The 17,945-nt window shown below is 42.0% G+C and overlaps 1 protein-coding gene across 1 annotated transcript in view; it reads right to left on the reverse strand.

Annotated features, from left to right (window-relative positions):
* LOC123751506 (heat shock protein 75 kDa, mitochondrial-like) overlaps positions 1 to 17,945 on the reverse strand; it is a 629,800-nt gene that overhangs the window by 244,607 nt on the left and 367,248 nt on the right. The gene's annotated exons all lie outside the window — the stretch shown is intronic.

The raw sequence follows: 17,945 nt of genomic DNA on the forward strand, positions 1-17,945 counted from the left end.
AATACGACCAGAGAGCCAGAATTTGGCTCCAAAATATTGCTCAGGCCTCAAAATTAGGATTTTGCGCAAACTCCAGGCTACGAGGCCCCAGGCTACGAGGGGCCTCGTAGCCTGGTGGATAGCTCGCAGGACTCTTAATTCTGTGGCGCGGGTTCGATTCCCGCACGAGGCAGAAACAAATGGGCAAAGTTTCTTTCATCCTGAATGCCCCTGTTACCTAGCAGTAAATAGGTACCTGGGAGTTAGTCAGCTGTCACGGGCTGCTTCCTGGGGGTGGAGGCCTGGTTGAGGACCGGGCCGCGGGGACACTATAGCCCCGAAATCATCTCAAGATAACCTCAAGAAGGATATTTGGGATATTCCGAAACTGCAGGGGAGTTTGTGCGAAATGTGACTCACTGCTGCTTTCAGGACTTGGCATATGTTTTGTATATAAAATCGTTATTTCAAACTGCGAATACATGTAGAGAGCCAGAATTTGGATCCAAAATATGGCTCATGCCTCGAAATTGGGATGTTTGGGATATTTTGAAAACTGCAGAGAGGTTTGGGACAAATGTGACCAAACGCCACTTTCAGTCCTTGGCATATGTTGGGTATAAAAAGTAGTAATTTCAAACTTCGAATACGTGAAGAGAGCCAGAATTTGGCTCCAAAATATGGCTCAGGCCTCAAAATTGGGATATTTGGGATATTTCGAAAACTGCAGGGGAGTTTGTGCAAAATGTGACTCACTGACGCATTCAGGACTTGGCATATGTTGGGTATAAAAAGTCGTAATTTCAAATTGCGAATACGTGCAGAGAGCCCGAATTTGGCTCCAAAATATTGCTCAGGCCTCGAAATGGGGATATTTGGGATATTTTAAAAACTGCAGGGTGGATTGAGACAAATGTGACCAAACGCCGCTTTCAGTACTTGGCCTATGTTGCGTATAAAAAAGTGATAATTTCAAACTGCGATTACGTGCGAAGAGCCAGAATTTGGCTCCAAAATATTGCTCAGGCCTCGAACTTGGGATATTTAGGATATTTCGAAAACTGCAGGGGAGTTTGTGCAAAATGTGACTCACTGACGCATTCAGGACTAGGCATATGTTGGGTATAAAATGTTGTAATTTCAAACCGCGATTACGTGCATAGAGCCAGAATTTGGCTCCAAAATATGGCTCTGGCCTCGAAATTGGGATGTTTGGGATATTTTTAAAACTGCTGGGAGGTTTGGGACAAATGTGACCAAACGCCACTTTCAGTCCTTGGCATATGTTGGGTATACAAATTCGTAATATCAAACTGCGAATATGTGCAGAGAGCCTGAATTTGGCTCCAAAATATGGCTCAGGCCTCGATATTCTGATGTTTGGGATATTTTGAAAACTGCAGGGAGGTTTGGGACAAATGTAACCAAACGCCGCTTTCAATACTTGGCATATGTTGGGTATAAAAAGTCGTAATTTCAAACTGCGAATACGTGCAGAGAGCCTGAGTTTGGCTCCAAAATATGGCTGAGGCCTCGAAAGTGGGATGTTTGGGATATTTTGAAAACTGCAGGGGAGGATTTGGACAAATGTAACCTAACGCCGCGTTCAGTACTTGGCATATGTTGGGTATAAAAAAGCCGTAATTTCAAACCGCGATTACGTGCATAGAGCCAGAATTTGGCTCCAAAATATGGCTCTGGCCTCGAAATTGGGATGTTTGGGATATTTTTAAAACTGCTGGGAGGTTTGGGACAAATGTGACCAAACGCCACTTTCAGTCCTTGGCATATGTTGGGTATACAAATTCGTAATATCAAACTGCGAATATGTGCAGAGAGCCTGAATTTGGCTCCAAAATATAGCTGAGGCCTCGAAAGTGGGATGTTTGGGATATTTTGAAAACTGCAGGGGAGGATTTGGACAAATGTAACCAAACGCCGCGTTCAGTACTTGGCATATGTTGGGTATAAAAAAGCCGTAATTTCAAACTGCGAATACGTGCAGAGAGCCAGAATTTGGCTCCAAAATATTGTTCAGGCCTCGAAATTGGGATATATGGATATTTTGAAAAATGCAAGGAGGTTTGGGACAAATTGGACCAAACGCCACTTTCAGTACTTAGCATATGTTGGGTATAAACATTCGTAATTTCAAACTTCGAATACGTGCAGATAGCCAGAATTTGGTTCCAAAATATTGCTCAGGCCTTGAAATTGGAATATTTGGGATATTTTGAAAGCTGCAAGGAGGTTTGGGACAAATTTGACCAAACGTTACTTTCAGTACTTGGCATATGTTGGGTATAAAAATTCGTAATTTCAAACTTCGAATACGTTCAGAGAGCCAGAATTTGGCTCCAAAATATTGCTCAGGCCTCGAAATTGGGATATTTGGGATATTTCGAAAACTGCAGGGGAGTTTGTGCAAAATGTGACTCACTACCACATTTAGTACTTGGCATATGTTGGGTATAAAATTCGTAATATCAAACTGCGAATACGTGCATAGAGCCAGAATTTGGCTCCAAAATATGGCTCAGGCCTCGAAATTGGGATATATGGGATATTTTGAAAACTGCAAGGAGGTTTGGGACAAATTGGACCAAACGCCACATACAGTACTTTGCATATGTTGGGTATAAAAATTCGTAATTTCAATCTTCGAATACGTGCAGATAGCAGGAATTTGGCTCCAAAATATTGCTCAGGCCTCGAAATTGGTTTATTTGGGATATTTTGAAAACTGCAGAGAGGTTTGGTACAAATGTAACCAAACGCCGCTTTCAGTACTTGGCATATGTTGGGTATAAAAATTCGTAATTTCAAACTGCGAATACGTGCAGAGAGCTTGAATTTGGCTCCAAAATATGGCTGAGGCCTCGAAAGTGGGATATTTGGGATATTTTGAAAACTGCAGGGAGGTGTGGGACAAATGTGACCAAACGCCACTTTCAGTACTTGGCATATGTTGGGTATAAAAAGTCGTAATTTCAAACTTCGAATACATGCAGAGAGCCAGAATTTGGCTCCAAAATATGGCTCAGGCCTCAAAATTGGGATATTTGGGATATTTCGAAAACTGCAGGGGAGTTTGTGCGAAATGTGACTCACTGCCGCTTTCAGGACTTGGCATATGTTGGGTATAAAATGTCGTAATTTCAAACCGCGAATACGTGCATAGAGCCAGAATTTGGCTCCAAAATATGGCTAAGGCCTCGAAATTGGGATGTTTGGGATATTTTAAAAACTGCATGGGGGGTTTGGGACAAATGTGACCAAATGCCGTTTTCAGTACTTGGCATATGTTGGGTATAAAAAAGTCGTAATTTCAAACAGCGAATACGTGCAGAGAGCCAGAATTTGGCTCCAAAATATGGCTCAGGCCTCGAAATTGGGATATTTGGGATATTTCAAAAACTCCAGGGGAGTTTGTGCGAAATGTGACTCACTGCCGCTTTCAAGACTTGGGATATGTTGGGTATAAAATGTCGTAATTTCAAACCGCGAATACATGCATAGAGCCAGAATTTGGCTCCCAAATATGGCTCAGGCTTCGAAATTGGGATGTTTGGGATATTTTGAAAACTGCAGGGGGGTTTGGGACAAATATGACCAAACGCTGCTTTTAGTACTTGGCATATGTTGGGTATAAAAAGTAGTAATTTCAAATTGCGAATACGTGCAGAGAGCCCGAATTTGGCTCCAAAATATTGCTCAGGCCTCGAAATGGGGATATTTGGGATATTTTAATAACTGCAGGGTGGATTGAGACAAATGTGACCAAACGCCGCTTTCAGTACTTGGCCTATGTTGCGTATAAAAAAGTGGTAATTTCAAACTGCGATTACGTGCGAAGAGCCAGAATTTGGCTCCAAAATATTGCTCAGGCCTCGAAATTGGGATATTTAGGATATTTTGAAAACTGCAGGGAGGTTTGGGACAAATTTGACCAAACGCCACTTTCAGTACTTGGCATATGTTGGGTATACAAATTCGTAATTTCAAACTTCGAATACGTGCAGAGAGCCAGAGTTTGGCTCCAAAATATGGCTCACGCCTCGAAATTGGGATGTTTGGGATATTTTGAAAACTGCAGGGAAGATTGTTCAAAATGTGACTCACTGCCGCTTTCAGTACTTGGCATATGTTGGGTATAAAAATCGTAATATCATACTGCGAATACGTGCACAGAGCCAGAATTTGGCTCCAAAATATGGCTCAGGCCTCAAAATTAGGATATTTGGGATATTCCGAAATTGCAGGGGAGTTTGTGCGAAATGTGACTCACTGCTGCTTTCAGGACTTGGCATATGTTTTGTATATAAAATCGTAATTTCAAACTGCGAATACATCCAGAGAGCCAGAATTTGGATCCAAAATATGGCTCATGCCTCGAAATTGGGATGTTTGGGATATTTTGAAAACTGTAGGGAGGTTTGGGACAAATGTGACCAAACGCCACTTTCAGTACTTGGCATATGTTGGGTATAAAAATCGTAATATCATACTGCGAATACGTGAAGAGAGCCAGAATTTGGCTCCAAAATATGGCTCAGGCCTCAAAATTGGGATATTTGGGATATTTCGAAAACTGCAGGGGAGTTTGTGCAAAATGTGACTCACTGACGCATTCAGGACTAGGCATATGTTGGGTATAAAATGTTGTAATTTCAAACCGCGATTACGTGCATAGAGCCAGAATTTGGCTCCAAAATATGGCTCTGGCCTCGAAATTGGGATGTTTGGGATATTTTTAAAACTGCTGGGAGGTTTGGGACAAATGTGACCAAACGCCACTTTCAGTCCTTGGCATATGTTGGGTATACAAATTCGTAATATCAAACTGCGAATATGTGCAGAGAGCCTGAATTTGGCTCCAAAATATGGCTCAGGCCTCGATATTCTGATGTTTGGGATATTTTGAAAACTGCAGGGAGGTTTGGGACAAATGTAACCAAACGCCGCTTTCAATACTTGGCATATGTTGGGTATAAAAAGTCGTAATTTCAAACTGCGAATACGTGCAGAGAGCCTGAGTTTGGCTCCAAAATATGGCTGAGGCCTCGAAAGTGGGATGTTTGGGATATTTTGAAAACTGCAGGGGAGGATTTGGACAAATGTAACCTAACGCCGCGTTCAGTACTTGGCATATGTTGGGTATAAAATGTTGTAATTTCAAACCGCGATTACGTGCATAGAGCCAGAATTTGGCTCCAAAATATGGCTCTGGCCTCGAAATTGGGATGTTTGGGATATTTTTAAAACTGCTGGGAGGTTTGGGACAAATGTGACCAAACGCCACTTTCAGTCCTTGGCATATGTTGGGTATACAAATTCGTAATATCAAACTGCGAATATGTGCAGAGAGCCTGAATTTGGCTCCAAAATATGGCTCAGGCCTCGATATTCTGATGTTTGGGATATTTTGAAAACTGCAGGGAGGTTTGGGACAAATGTAACCAAACGCCGCTTTCAATACTTGGCATATGTTGGGTATAAAAAGTCGTAATTTCAAACTGCGAATACGTGCAAAGAGCCTGAGTTTGGCTCCAAAATATGGCTGAGGCCTCGAAAGTGGGATGTTTGGGATATTTTGAAAACTGCAGGGGAGGATTTGGACAAATGTAACCTAACGCCGCGTTCAGTACTTGGCATATGTTGGGTATAAAAAAGCCGTAATTTCAAACCGCGATTACGTGCATAGAGCCAGAATTTGGCTCCAAAATTTGGCCATATTTTGGAGCCATATTCTGGTTCTATGCACGTATTCGCGGTTTGAAATTACGACATTTTATACCCAACATATGCCAAGTCTTGAAAGTGGCAGTGAGTCACATTTCGCACAAACTCCCCTGGAGTTTTCGAAATAACCCAAATATCCCAATTTCGAGGCCTGAGCCATATTTTGGAGCCAAATTCTGACTCTCTGCACGTATTCGCTGTTTGAAATTGCGACTTTTTTATACCCAACATATGCCAAGTACTGAAAGCGGCATTTGGTCACATTTGTCCCAAACCCCCCCTGCAGTTTTCAAAATATCCCAAACATCCCAATTTCAAGGCATGAGCCATATTTTGGAGCCAAGTTCTGGCTCTCTGCACGTGTTCGCAGTTTGAAATTACGAATTTATATACCCAACATATGCAAAGTCCTGAAAGCAGCAGTGAGTCACATTTCGCACAAACTCCCCTGCAGTTTTCGAAATATCCCAAATCTCCTAATTTTGAGGCCTGAGCCATATTTTGGAGCCAAATTCTGGCTCTCTGCACGTATTCGCAATTTGAAATTACGACTTTTTATACCCAACATATGTCAAGTATTGAAAGTGGCGTTTGGTCACATTTGTCCCACACCTCTCTGCAGTTTTCAAAATATCCCAAACATCCCAATTTCGAGGCATGAGCCATATTTTGGAGCAAAATTCTGGCTCTCTGCACGTATTCGCAGTTTGATATTACGAATTTTATACCCAACATATGCCAAGTACTAAAAGCGGTAGTGAGTCACATTTTGCACAAACTCCCCTGCAGTTTTCGAAATATCCTAAATATCCCAAGTTCGAGGCCTGAGCAATATTTTGGAGCCAAATTCTGGCTCTTCGCACGTAATCGCAGTTTGAAATTATCACTTTTTTATACGCAACATAGGCCAAGTACTGAAAGCGGCGTTTGGTCACATTTGTCTCAATCCACCCTGCAGTTTTTAAAATATCCCAAATATCCCCATTTCGAGGCCTGAGCAATATTTTGGAGCCAAATTCGGGCTCTCTGCACGTATTCGCAATTTGAAATTACGACTTTTTATACCCAACATATGCCAAGTCCTGAATGCGTCAGTGAGTCACATTTTGCACAAACTCCCCTGCAGTTTTCGAAATATCCCAAATATCCCAATTTTGAGGCCTGAACCATATTTTGGAGCCAAATTCTGGCTCTCTTCACGTATTCGAAGTTTGAAATTACTACTTTTTATACCCAACATATGCCAAGGACTGAAAGTGGCGTTTGGTCACATTTGTCCCAAACCTCCCTGCAGTTTTCAAAATATCCCAAACATCCCAATTTCGAGGCATGAGCCATATTTTGGATCCAAATTCTGGCTCTCTGCATGTATTCGCAGTTTGAAATAACGATTTTATATACAAAACATATGCCAAGTCCTGAAAGCAGCAGTGAGTCACATTTCGCACAAACTCCCCTGCAGTTTCGGAATATCCCAAATATCCTTCTTGAGGTTATCTTGAGATGATTTCGGGGCTTTAGTGTCCCCGCGGCCCGGTCCTCAACCAGGCCTCCACCCCCAGGAAGCAGCCCGTGACAGCTGACTAACTCCCAGGTACCTATTTACTGCTAGGTAACAGGGGCATTCAGGATGAAAGAAACTTTGCCAATTTGTTTCTGCCTCGTGCGGGAATCGAACCCGCGCCACAGAATTAAGAGTCCTGCGAGCTATCCACCAGGCTACGAGGCCCCTCGTAGCCTGGGGCCTCGTAGCCTGGAGTTTGCGCAAAATCCTAATTTTGAGGCCTGAGCAATATTTTGGAGCCAAATTCTGGCTCTCTGGTCGTATTCGCAATTTGAAATTACGACTTTTTATACCCAACATATGTCAAATATTGAAAGTGGCGTTTGGTCACATTTGTCCCACACCTCCCTGCAGTTTTCAAAATATCCCAAATAAACCAATTTCGAGGCCTGAGCAATATTTTGGAGCCAAATTCCTGCTATCTGCACGTATTCGAAGATTGAAATTACGAATTTTTATACCCAACATATGCAAAGTACTGTATGTGGCGTTTGGTCCAATTTGTCCCAAACCTCCTTGCAGTTTTCAAAATATCCCATATATCCCAATTTCGAGGCCTGAGCCATATTTTGGAGCCAAATTCTGGCTCTATGCACGTATTCGCAGTTTGATATTACGAATTTTATACCCAACATATGCCAAGTACTAAATGCGGTAGTGAGTCACATTTTGCACAAACTCCCCTGCAGTTTTCGAAATATCCCAAATATCCCAATTTCGAGGCCTGAGCAATATTTTGGAGCCAAATTCTGGCTCTCTGAACGTATTCGAAGTTTGAAATTACGAATTTTTATACCCAACATATGCCAAGTACTGAAAGTAACGTTTGGTCAAATTTGTCCCAAACCTCCTTGCAGCTTTCAAAATATCCCAAATATTCCAATTTCAAGGCCTGAGCAATATTTTGGAACCAAATTCTGGCTATCTGCACGTATTCGAAGTTTGAAATTACGAATGTTTATACCCAACATATGCTAAGTACTGAAAGTGGCGTTTGGTCCAATTTGTCCCAAACCTCCTTGCATTTTTCAAAATATCCCATATATCCCAATTTCGAGGCCTGAACAATATTTTGGAGCCAAATTCTGGCTCTCTGCACGTATTCGCAGTTTGAAATTACGGCTTTTTTATACCCAACATATGCCAAGTACTGAACGCGGCGTTTGGTTACATTTGTCCAAATCCTCCCCTGCAGTTTTCAAAATATCCCAAACATCCCACTTTCGAGGCCTTAGCCATATTTTGGAGCCAAATTCAGGCTCTCTGCACATATTCGCAGTTTGATATTACGAATTTGTATACCCAACATATGCCAAGGACTGAAAGTGGCGTTTGGTCACATTTGTCCCAAACCTCCCAGCAGTTTTAAAAATATCCCAAACATCCCAATTTCGAGGCCAGAGCCATATTTTGGAGCCAAATTCTGGCTCTATGCACGTAATCGCGGTTTGAAATTACGGCTTTTTTATACCCAACATATGCCAAGTACTGAACGCGGCGTTAGGTTACATTTGTCCAAATCCTCCCCTGCAGTTTTCAAAATATCCCAAACATCCCACTTTCGAGGCCTCAGCCATATTTTGGAGCCAAACTCAGGCTCTCTGCACGTATTCGCAGTTTGAAATTACGACTTTTTATACCCAACATATGCCAAGTATTGAAAGCGGCGTTTGGTTACATTTGTCCCAAACCTCCCTGCAGTTTTCAAAATATCCCAAACATCAGAATATCGAGGCCTGAGCCATATTTTGGAGCCAAATTCAGGCTCTCTGCACATATTCGCAGTTTGATATTACGAATTTGTATACCCAACATATGCCAAGGACTGAAAGTGGCGTTTGGTCACATTTGTCCCAAACCTCCCAGCAGTTTTAAAAATATCCCAAACATCCCAATTTCGAGGCCAGAGCCATATTTTGGAGCCAAATTCTGGCTCTATGCACGTAATCGCGGTTTGAAATTACAACATTTTATACCCAACATATGCCTAGTCCTGAATGCGTCAGTGAGTCACATTTTGCACAAACTCCCCTGCAGTTTTCGAAATATCCTAAATATCCCAAGTTCGAGGCCTGAGCAATATTTTGGAGCCAAATTCTGGCTCTTCGCACGTAATCGCAGTTTGAAATTATCACTTTTTTATACGCAACATAGGCCAAGTACTGAAAGCGGCGTTTGGTCACATTTGTCTCAATCCACCCTGCAGTTTTTAAAATATCCCAAATATCCCCATTTCGAGGCCTGAGCAATATTTTGGAGCCAAATTCGGGCTCTCTGCACGTATTCGCAATTTGAAATTACGACTTTTTATACCCAACATATGCCAAGTCCTGAATGCGTCAGTGAGTCACATTTTGCACAAACTCCCCTGCAGTTTTCGAAATATCCCAAATATCCCAATTTTGAGGCCTGAGCCATATTTTGGAGCCAAATTCTGGCTCTCTTCACGTATTCGAAGTTTGAAATTACTACTTTTTATACCCAACATATGCCAAGGACTGAAAGTGGCGTTTGGTCACATTTGTCCCAAACCTCTCTGCAGTTTTCAAAATATCCCAAACATCCCAATTTCGAGGCATGAGCCATATTTTGGATCCAAATTCTGGCTCTCTACATGTATTCGCAGTTTGAAATAACGATTTTATATACAAAACATATGCCAAGTCCTGAAAGCAGCAGTGAGTCACATTTCGCACAAACTCCCCTGCAGTTTCGGAATATCCCAAATATCCTTCTTGAGGTTATCTTGAGATGATTTCGGGGCTTTAGTGTCCCCGCGGCCCGGTCCTCAACCAGGCCTCCACCCCCAGGAAGCAGCCCGTGACAGCTGACTAACTCCCAGGTACCTATTTACTGCTAGGTAACAGGGGCATTCAGGATGAAAGAAACTTTGCCCATTTGTTTCTGCCTCGTGCGGGAATCGAACCCGCGCCACAGAATTAAGAGTCCTGCGAGCTATCCACCAGGCTACGAGGCCCCTCGTAGCCTGGGGCCTCGTAGCCTGGAGTTTGCGCAAAATCCTAATTTTGAGGCCTGAGCAATATTTTGGAGCCAAATTCTGGCTCTCTGGTCGTATTCGCAATTTGAAATTACGACTTTTTATACCCAACATATGTCAAATATTGAAAGTGGCGTTTGGTCACATTTGTCCCACACCTCCCTGCAGTTTTCAAAATATCCCAAATAAACCAATTTCGAGGCCTGAGCAATATTTTGGAGCCAAATTCCTGCTATCTGCACGTATTCGAAGATTGAAATTACGAATTTTTATACCCAACATATGCAAAGTACTGTATGTGGCGTTTGGTCCAATTTGTCCCAAACCTCCCAGCAGTTTTAAAAATATCCCAAACATCCCAATTTCGAGGCCAGAGCCATATTTTGGAGCCAAATTCTGGCTCTATGCACGTAATCGCAGTTTGAAATTACGACTTTTTATACCCAACATATGCCAAGTATTGAAAGCGGCGTTTGGTTACATTTGTCCCAAACCTCCCTGCAGTTTTCAAAATATCCCAAACATCAGAATATCGAGGCCTGAGCCATATTTTGGAGCCAAATTCAGGCTCTCTGCACATATTCGCAGTTTGATATTACGATTTTGTATACCCAACATATGCCAAGGACTGAAAGTGGCGTTTGGTCACATTTGTCCCAAACCTCCCAGCAGTTTTAAAAATATCCCAAACATCCCAATTTCGAGGCCAGAGCCATATTTTGGAGCCAAATTCTGGCTCTATGCACGTAATCGCGGTTTGAAATTACAACATTTTATACCCAACATATGCCTAGTCCTGAATGCGTCAGTGAGTCACATTTTGCACAAACTCCCCTGCAGTTTTCGAAATATCCCAAATATCCCAATTTTGAGGCCTGAGCCATATTTTGGAGCCAAATTCTGGCTCTCTTCACGTATTCGCAGTATGATATTACGATTTTTATACCCAACATATGCCAAGTACTGAAAGTGGCGTTTGGTCACATTTGTCCCAAACCTCCCTACAGTTTTCAAAATATCCCAAACATCCCAATTTCGAGGCATGAGCCATATTTTGGATCCAAATTCTGGCTCTCTGGATGTATTCGCAGTTTGAAATTACGATTTTATATACAAAACATATGCCAAGTCCTGAAAGCAGCAGTGAGTCACATTTCGCACAAACTCCCCTGCAATTTCGGAATATCCCAAATATCCTAATTTTGAGGCCTGAGCCATATTTTGGAGCCAAATTCTGGCTCTGTGCACGTATTCGCAGTATGATATTACGATTTTTATACCCAACATATGCCAAGTACTGAAAGCGGCAGTGAGTCACATTTTGAACAATCTTCCCTGCAGTTTTCAAAATATCCCAAACATCCCAATTTCGAGGCGTGAGCCATATTTTGGAGCCAAACTCTGGCTCTCTGCACGTATTCGAAGTTTGAAATTACGAATTTGTATACCCAACATATGCCAAGTACAGAAAGTGGCGTTTGGTCAAATTTGTCCCAAACCTCCCTGCAGTTTTCAAAATATCCTAAATATCCCAATTTCGAGGCCTGAGCAATATTTTGGAGCCAAATTCTGGCTCTTCGCACGTAATCGCAGTTTGAAATTACCACTTTTTTATACGCAACATAGGCCAAGTACTGAAAGCGGCGTTTGGTCACATTTGTCTCAATCCACCCTGCAGTTATTAAAATATCCCAAATATCCCCATTTCGAGGCCTGAGCAATATTTTGGAGCCAAATTCGGGCTCTCTGCACGTATTCGCAATTTGAAATTACTACTTTTTATACCCAACATATGCCAAGTACTAAAAGCAGCGTTTGGTCATATTTGTCCCAAACCCCCCTGCAGTTTTCAAAATATCCCAAACATCCCAATTTCGAAGCCTGAGCCATATTTGGGAGCCAAATTCTGGCTCTATGCATGTATTCGCGGTTTGAAATTACGACATTTTATACCCAACATATCCCAAGTCTTGAAAGCGGCAGTGAGTCACATTTCGCACAAACTCCCCTGGAGTTTTTGAAATATCCCAAATATCCCAATTTCGAGGCCTGAGCCATATTTTGGAGCCAAATTCTGGCTCTCTGCACGTATTCGCTGTTTGAAATTACGACTTTTTTATACCCAACATATGCCAAGTACTGAAAACGGCATTTGGTCACATTTGTCCCAAACCCCCCATGCAGTTTTTAAAATATCCCAAACATCCCAATTTCGAGGCCTTAGCCATATTTTGGAGCCAAATTCTGGCTCTATGCACGTATTCGCGGTTTGAAATTACGACATTTTATACCCAACATATGCCAAGTCCTGAAAGCGGCAGTGAGTCACATTTCGCACAAACTCCCCTGCAGTTTTCGAAATATCCCAAATATCCCAATTTTGAGGCCTGAGCCATATTTTGGAGCCAAATTCTGGCTCTCTGCATGTATTCGAAGTTTGAAATTACGACTTTTTATACCCAACATATGCCAAGTACTGAAAGTGGCGTTTGGTCACATTTGTCCCACACCTCCCTGCAGTTTTCAAAATATCCCAAATATCCCACTTTCGAGGCCTCAGCCATATTTTGGAGCCAAATTCAAGCTCTCTGCACGTATTCGCAGTTTGAAATTACGAATTTTTATACCCAACATATGCCAAGTACTGAAAGCGGCGTTTGGTTACATTTGTACCAAACCTCTCTGCAGTTTTCAAAATATCCCAAATAAACCAATTTCGAGGCCTGAGCAATATTTTGGAGCCAAATTCCTGCTATCTGCACGTATTCGAAGATTGAAATTACGAATTTTTATACCCAACATATGCAAAGTACTGTATGTGGCGTTTGGTCCAATTTGTCCCAAACCTCCTTGCAGTTTTCAAAATATCCCATATATCCCAATTTCGAGGCCTGAGCCATATTTTGGAGCCAAATTCTGGCTCTATGCACGTATTCGCAGTTTGATATTACGAATTTTATACCCAACATATGCCAAGTACTGAACGCGGCGTTTGGTTACATTTGTCCAAATCCTCCCCTGCAGTTTTCAAAATATCCCAAACATCCCACTTTCGAGGCCTCAGCTATATTTTGGAGCCATATTCAGGCTCTCTGCACATATTCGCAGTTTGATATTACGAATTTGTATACCCAACATATGCCAAGGACTGAAAGTGGCGTTTGGTCACATTTGTCCCAAACCTCCCAGCAGTTTTAAAAATATCCCAAACATCCCAATTTCGAGGCCAGAGCCATATTTTGGAGCCAAATTCTGGCTCTATGCACGTAATCGCGGTTTGAAATTACGGCTTTTTTATACCCAACATATGCCAAGTACTGAACGCGGCGTTAGGTTACATTTGTCCAAATCCTCCCCTGCAGTTTTCAAAATATCCCAAACATCCCACTTTCGAGGCCTCAGCCATATTTTGGAGCCAAACTCAGGCTCTCTGCACGTATTCGCAGTTTGAAATTACGACTTTTTATACCCAACATATGCCAAGTATTGAAAGCGGCGTTTGGTTACATTTGTCCCAAACCTCCCTGCAGTTTTCAAAATATCCCAAACATCAGAATATCGAGGCCTGAGCCATATTTTGGAGCCAAATTCTGGCTCTATGCACGTAATCGCGGTTTGAAATTACAACATTTTATACCCAACATATGCCTAGTCCTGAATGCGTCAGTGAGTCACATTTTGCACAAACTCCCCTGCAGTTTTTGAAATATCCCAAATATCCCAATTTTGAGGCCTGAGCCATATTTTGGAGCCAAATTCTGGCTCTCTTCACGTATTCGCAGTATGATATTACGATTTTTATACCCAACATATGCCAAGTACTGAAAGTGGCGTTTGGTCACATTTGTCCCAAACCTCCCTGCAGTTTTCAAAATATCCCAAACATCCCAATTTCGAGGCATGAGCCATATTTTGGATCCAAATTCTGGCTCTCTGGATGTATTCGCAGTTTGAAATTACGATTTTATATACAAAACATATGCCAAGTCCTGAAAGCAGCAGTGAGTCACATTTCGCACAAACTCCCCTGCAATTTCGGAATATCCCAAATATCCTAATTTTGAGGCCTGAGCCATATTTTGGAGCCAAATTCTGGCTCTCTGCACGTATTCGCAGTATGATATTACGATTTTTATACCCAACATATGCCAAGTACTGAAAGCGGCAGTGAGTCACATTTTGAACAAACTTCCCTGCAGTTTTCAAAATATCCCAAACATCCCAATTTCGAGGCGTGAGCCATATTTTGGAGCCAAACTCTGGCTCTCTGCACGTATTCGAAGTTTGAAATTACGAATTTGTATACCCAACATATGCCAAGTACAGAAAGTGGCGTTTGGTCAAATTTGTCCCAAACCTCCCTGCAGTTTTCAAAATATCCTAAATATCCCAATTTCGAGGCCTGAGCAATATTTTGGAGCCAAATTCTGGCTCTTCGCACGTAATCGCAGTTTGAAATTACCACTTTTTTATACGCAACATAGGCCAAGTACTGAAAGCGGCGTTTGGTCACATTTGTCTCAATCCACCCTGCAGTTTTTAAAATATCCCAAATATCCCCATTTCGAGGCCTGAGCAATATTTTGGAGCCAAATTCGGGCTCTCTGCACGTATTCGCAATTTGAAATTACTACTTTTTATACCCAACATATGCCAAGTACTAAAAGCAGCGTTTGGTCATATTTGTCACAAAACCCCCTGCAGTTTTCAAAATATCCCAAACATCCCAATTTCGAAGCCTGAGCCATATTTGGGAGCCAAATTCTGGCTCTATGCATGTATTCGCGGTTTGAAATTACGACATTTTATACCCAACATATCCCAAGTCTTGAAAGCGGCAGTGAGTCACATTTCGCACAAACTCCCCTGGAGTTTTTGAAATATCCCAAATATCCCAATTTCGAGGCCTGAGCCATATTTTGGAGCCAAATTCTGGCTCTCTGCACGTATTCGCTGTTTGAAATTACGACTTTTTTATACCCAACATATGCCAAGTACTGAAAACGGCATTTGGTCACATTTGTCCCAAACCCCCCATGCAGTTTTTAAAATATCCCAAACATCCCAATTTCGAGGCCTTAGCCATATTTTGGAGCCAAATTCTGGCTCTATGCACGTATTCGCGGTTTGAAATTACGACATTTTATACCCAACATATGCCAAGTCCTGAAAGCGGCAGTGAGTCACATTTCGCACAAACTCCCCTGCAGTTTTCGAAATATCCCAAATATCCCAATTTTGAGGCCTGAGCCATATTTTGGAGCCAAATTCTGGCTCTCTGCATGTATTCGAAGTTTGAAATTACGACTTTTTATACCCAACATATGCCAAATACTGAAAGTGGCGTTTGGTCACATTTGTCCCACACCTCCCTGCAGTTTTCAAAATATCCCAAACATCCCACTTTCGAGGCCTCAGCCATATTTTGGAGCCAAATTCAAGCTCTCTGCACGTATTCGCAGTTTGAAATTACGAATTTTTATACCCAACATATGCCAAGTACTGAAAGCGGCGTTTGGTTACATTTGTACCAAACCTCTCTGCAGTTTTCAAAATATCCCAAACATCAGAATATCGAGGCCCGAGCCATATTTTGGAGCCAAAATCAGGCTCTCTGCACATATTCGCAGTTTGATATTACGAATTTGTATACCCAACATATGCCAAGGACTGAAAGTGGCGTTTGGTCACATTTGTCCCAAACCTCCCTGCAGTTTTCAAAATATCCCAAACATCCTAATTTCGAGGCCAGAGCTATATTTTCGAGCCAAATTCTGGCTCTATGCACGTAATCGCGGTTTGAAATTACAACATTTTATACCCAACATATGCCAAGTCCTGAATGCGTCAGTGAGTCACATTTTGCACAAACTCCCCTGCAGTTTTCGAAATATCCCAAATATCCCAATTTTGAGGCCTGAGCCATATTTTGGAGCCAAATTCTGGCTCTCTTCACGTATTCGAAGTTTGAAATTACTGCTTTTTATACCCAACATATGCCAAGGACTGAAAGTGGCGTTTGGTCACATTTGTCCCAAACCTCCCTGCAGTTTTCAAAATATCCCAAACACCCCAATTTCGAGGCATGAGCCATATTTTGGATCCAAATTCTGGCTCTCTGCATGTATTCGCAGTTTGAAATTACGATTTTATATACAAAACATATGCCAAGTCCTGAAAGCAGCAGTGAGTCACATTTCGCACAAACTCCCCTGCAGTTTCGGAATATCCCAAATATCCTAATTTTGAGGCCAGAGCCATATTTTGGAGCCAAATTCTGGCTCTCTGCACGTATTCGCAATTTGAAATTACGACTTTTTATACCCAACATATGTCAAGTATTGAAAGTGGCGTTTGGTCACATTTGTCCCACACCTCCCTGCAGTTTTCAAAATATCCCAAATATCCCAATTTCGAGGCCTGAGCAATATTTTGGAGCCAAATTCTGGCTATCTGCACGTATTCGAAGTTTGAAATTACGAATTTTTATACCCAACATATGCTAAGTACTGAATGTGGCATTTGGTCCAATTTGTCCCAAACCTCCTTGCAGTTTTCAAAATATCCCATATATCCCAATTTCGAGGCCTGAGCCATATTTTGGAGCCAAATTCTGGCTCTATGCACGTATTCGCAGTTTGAAATTACGAATTTTTTTTACCCAACATATACCAAGTACTGAGAGCGGCGTTTGGTCACATTTGTCCCAAAACCCCCCTGCAGTTTTCAAAATATCCCAAACATCCCAATTTCGAGGCCTGAGCCATATTTTGGAGCCAAATTCTGGCTCTATGCACGTATTCGCTGTTTGAAATTATGACTTTTTTATACCCAACGTATGCAAAGTACTGAAAGCGGCAGTGAGTCACATTTCGCACAAACTCCCCTGCAGTTTTCGAAATATCCCAAATATCCCAATTTTGAGGCCTGAGCCATATTTTGGAGCCAAATTCTGGCTCTCTGCATGTATTCGAAGTTTGAAATTACGACTTTTTATACCCAACATATGCAAAGTACTGAAAGTGGCGTTTGGTCACATTTGTCCCACACCTCCCTGCAGTTTTCAAAATATCCCAAACATCCCAATTTCGAGTCATTAGCCATATTTTGGAGCCAAATTCTGGCTCTCAGCACGTATTCGCAGTTTGAAATTACGAATTTATATACCCAACATATGCCAAGTCCTGAAAGCGGTAGTGAGTCACATTTCGCACAATCTCCCCTGCAGTTTTCGATATATCCCAAATATCCCAATTTTGAGGACTGAACCATATTTTGGAGCCAAATTCTGGCTCTCTGCACGTATTCGCAATTTGAAATTACGACTTTTTGTACCCAACATATGCCAAGTACTGAAAGTGGCGTTTGGTCACATTTGTCCCACACCTCCCTGCAGTTTTCAAAACATCCCAAACATCCCAATTTCGAGGCATGAGCCATATTTTGAAGCCAAATTCTGGCTCTATGCACGTATTCGCGGTTTGAAATTACTACATTTTATACCCAACATATGCCAAGTCCTGAAAGCGGCAGTGAGTCACATTTCGCACAAACTCCCCTGCAGTTTTCAAAATATCCCAATTTCGAGGCCTGAGCCATATTTTGGAGCCAAATTCTGGCTCTCTGCACGTATTCGTAGTTTGAAATTACGACTTTTTTATA

This window comes from Procambarus clarkii, chromosome 44 (genome assembly GCF_040958095.1).
Source record: "Procambarus clarkii isolate CNS0578487 chromosome 44, FALCON_Pclarkii_2.0, whole genome shotgun sequence".
Taxonomy (NCBI): domain Eukaryota; kingdom Metazoa; phylum Arthropoda; class Malacostraca; order Decapoda; family Cambaridae; genus Procambarus; species Procambarus clarkii.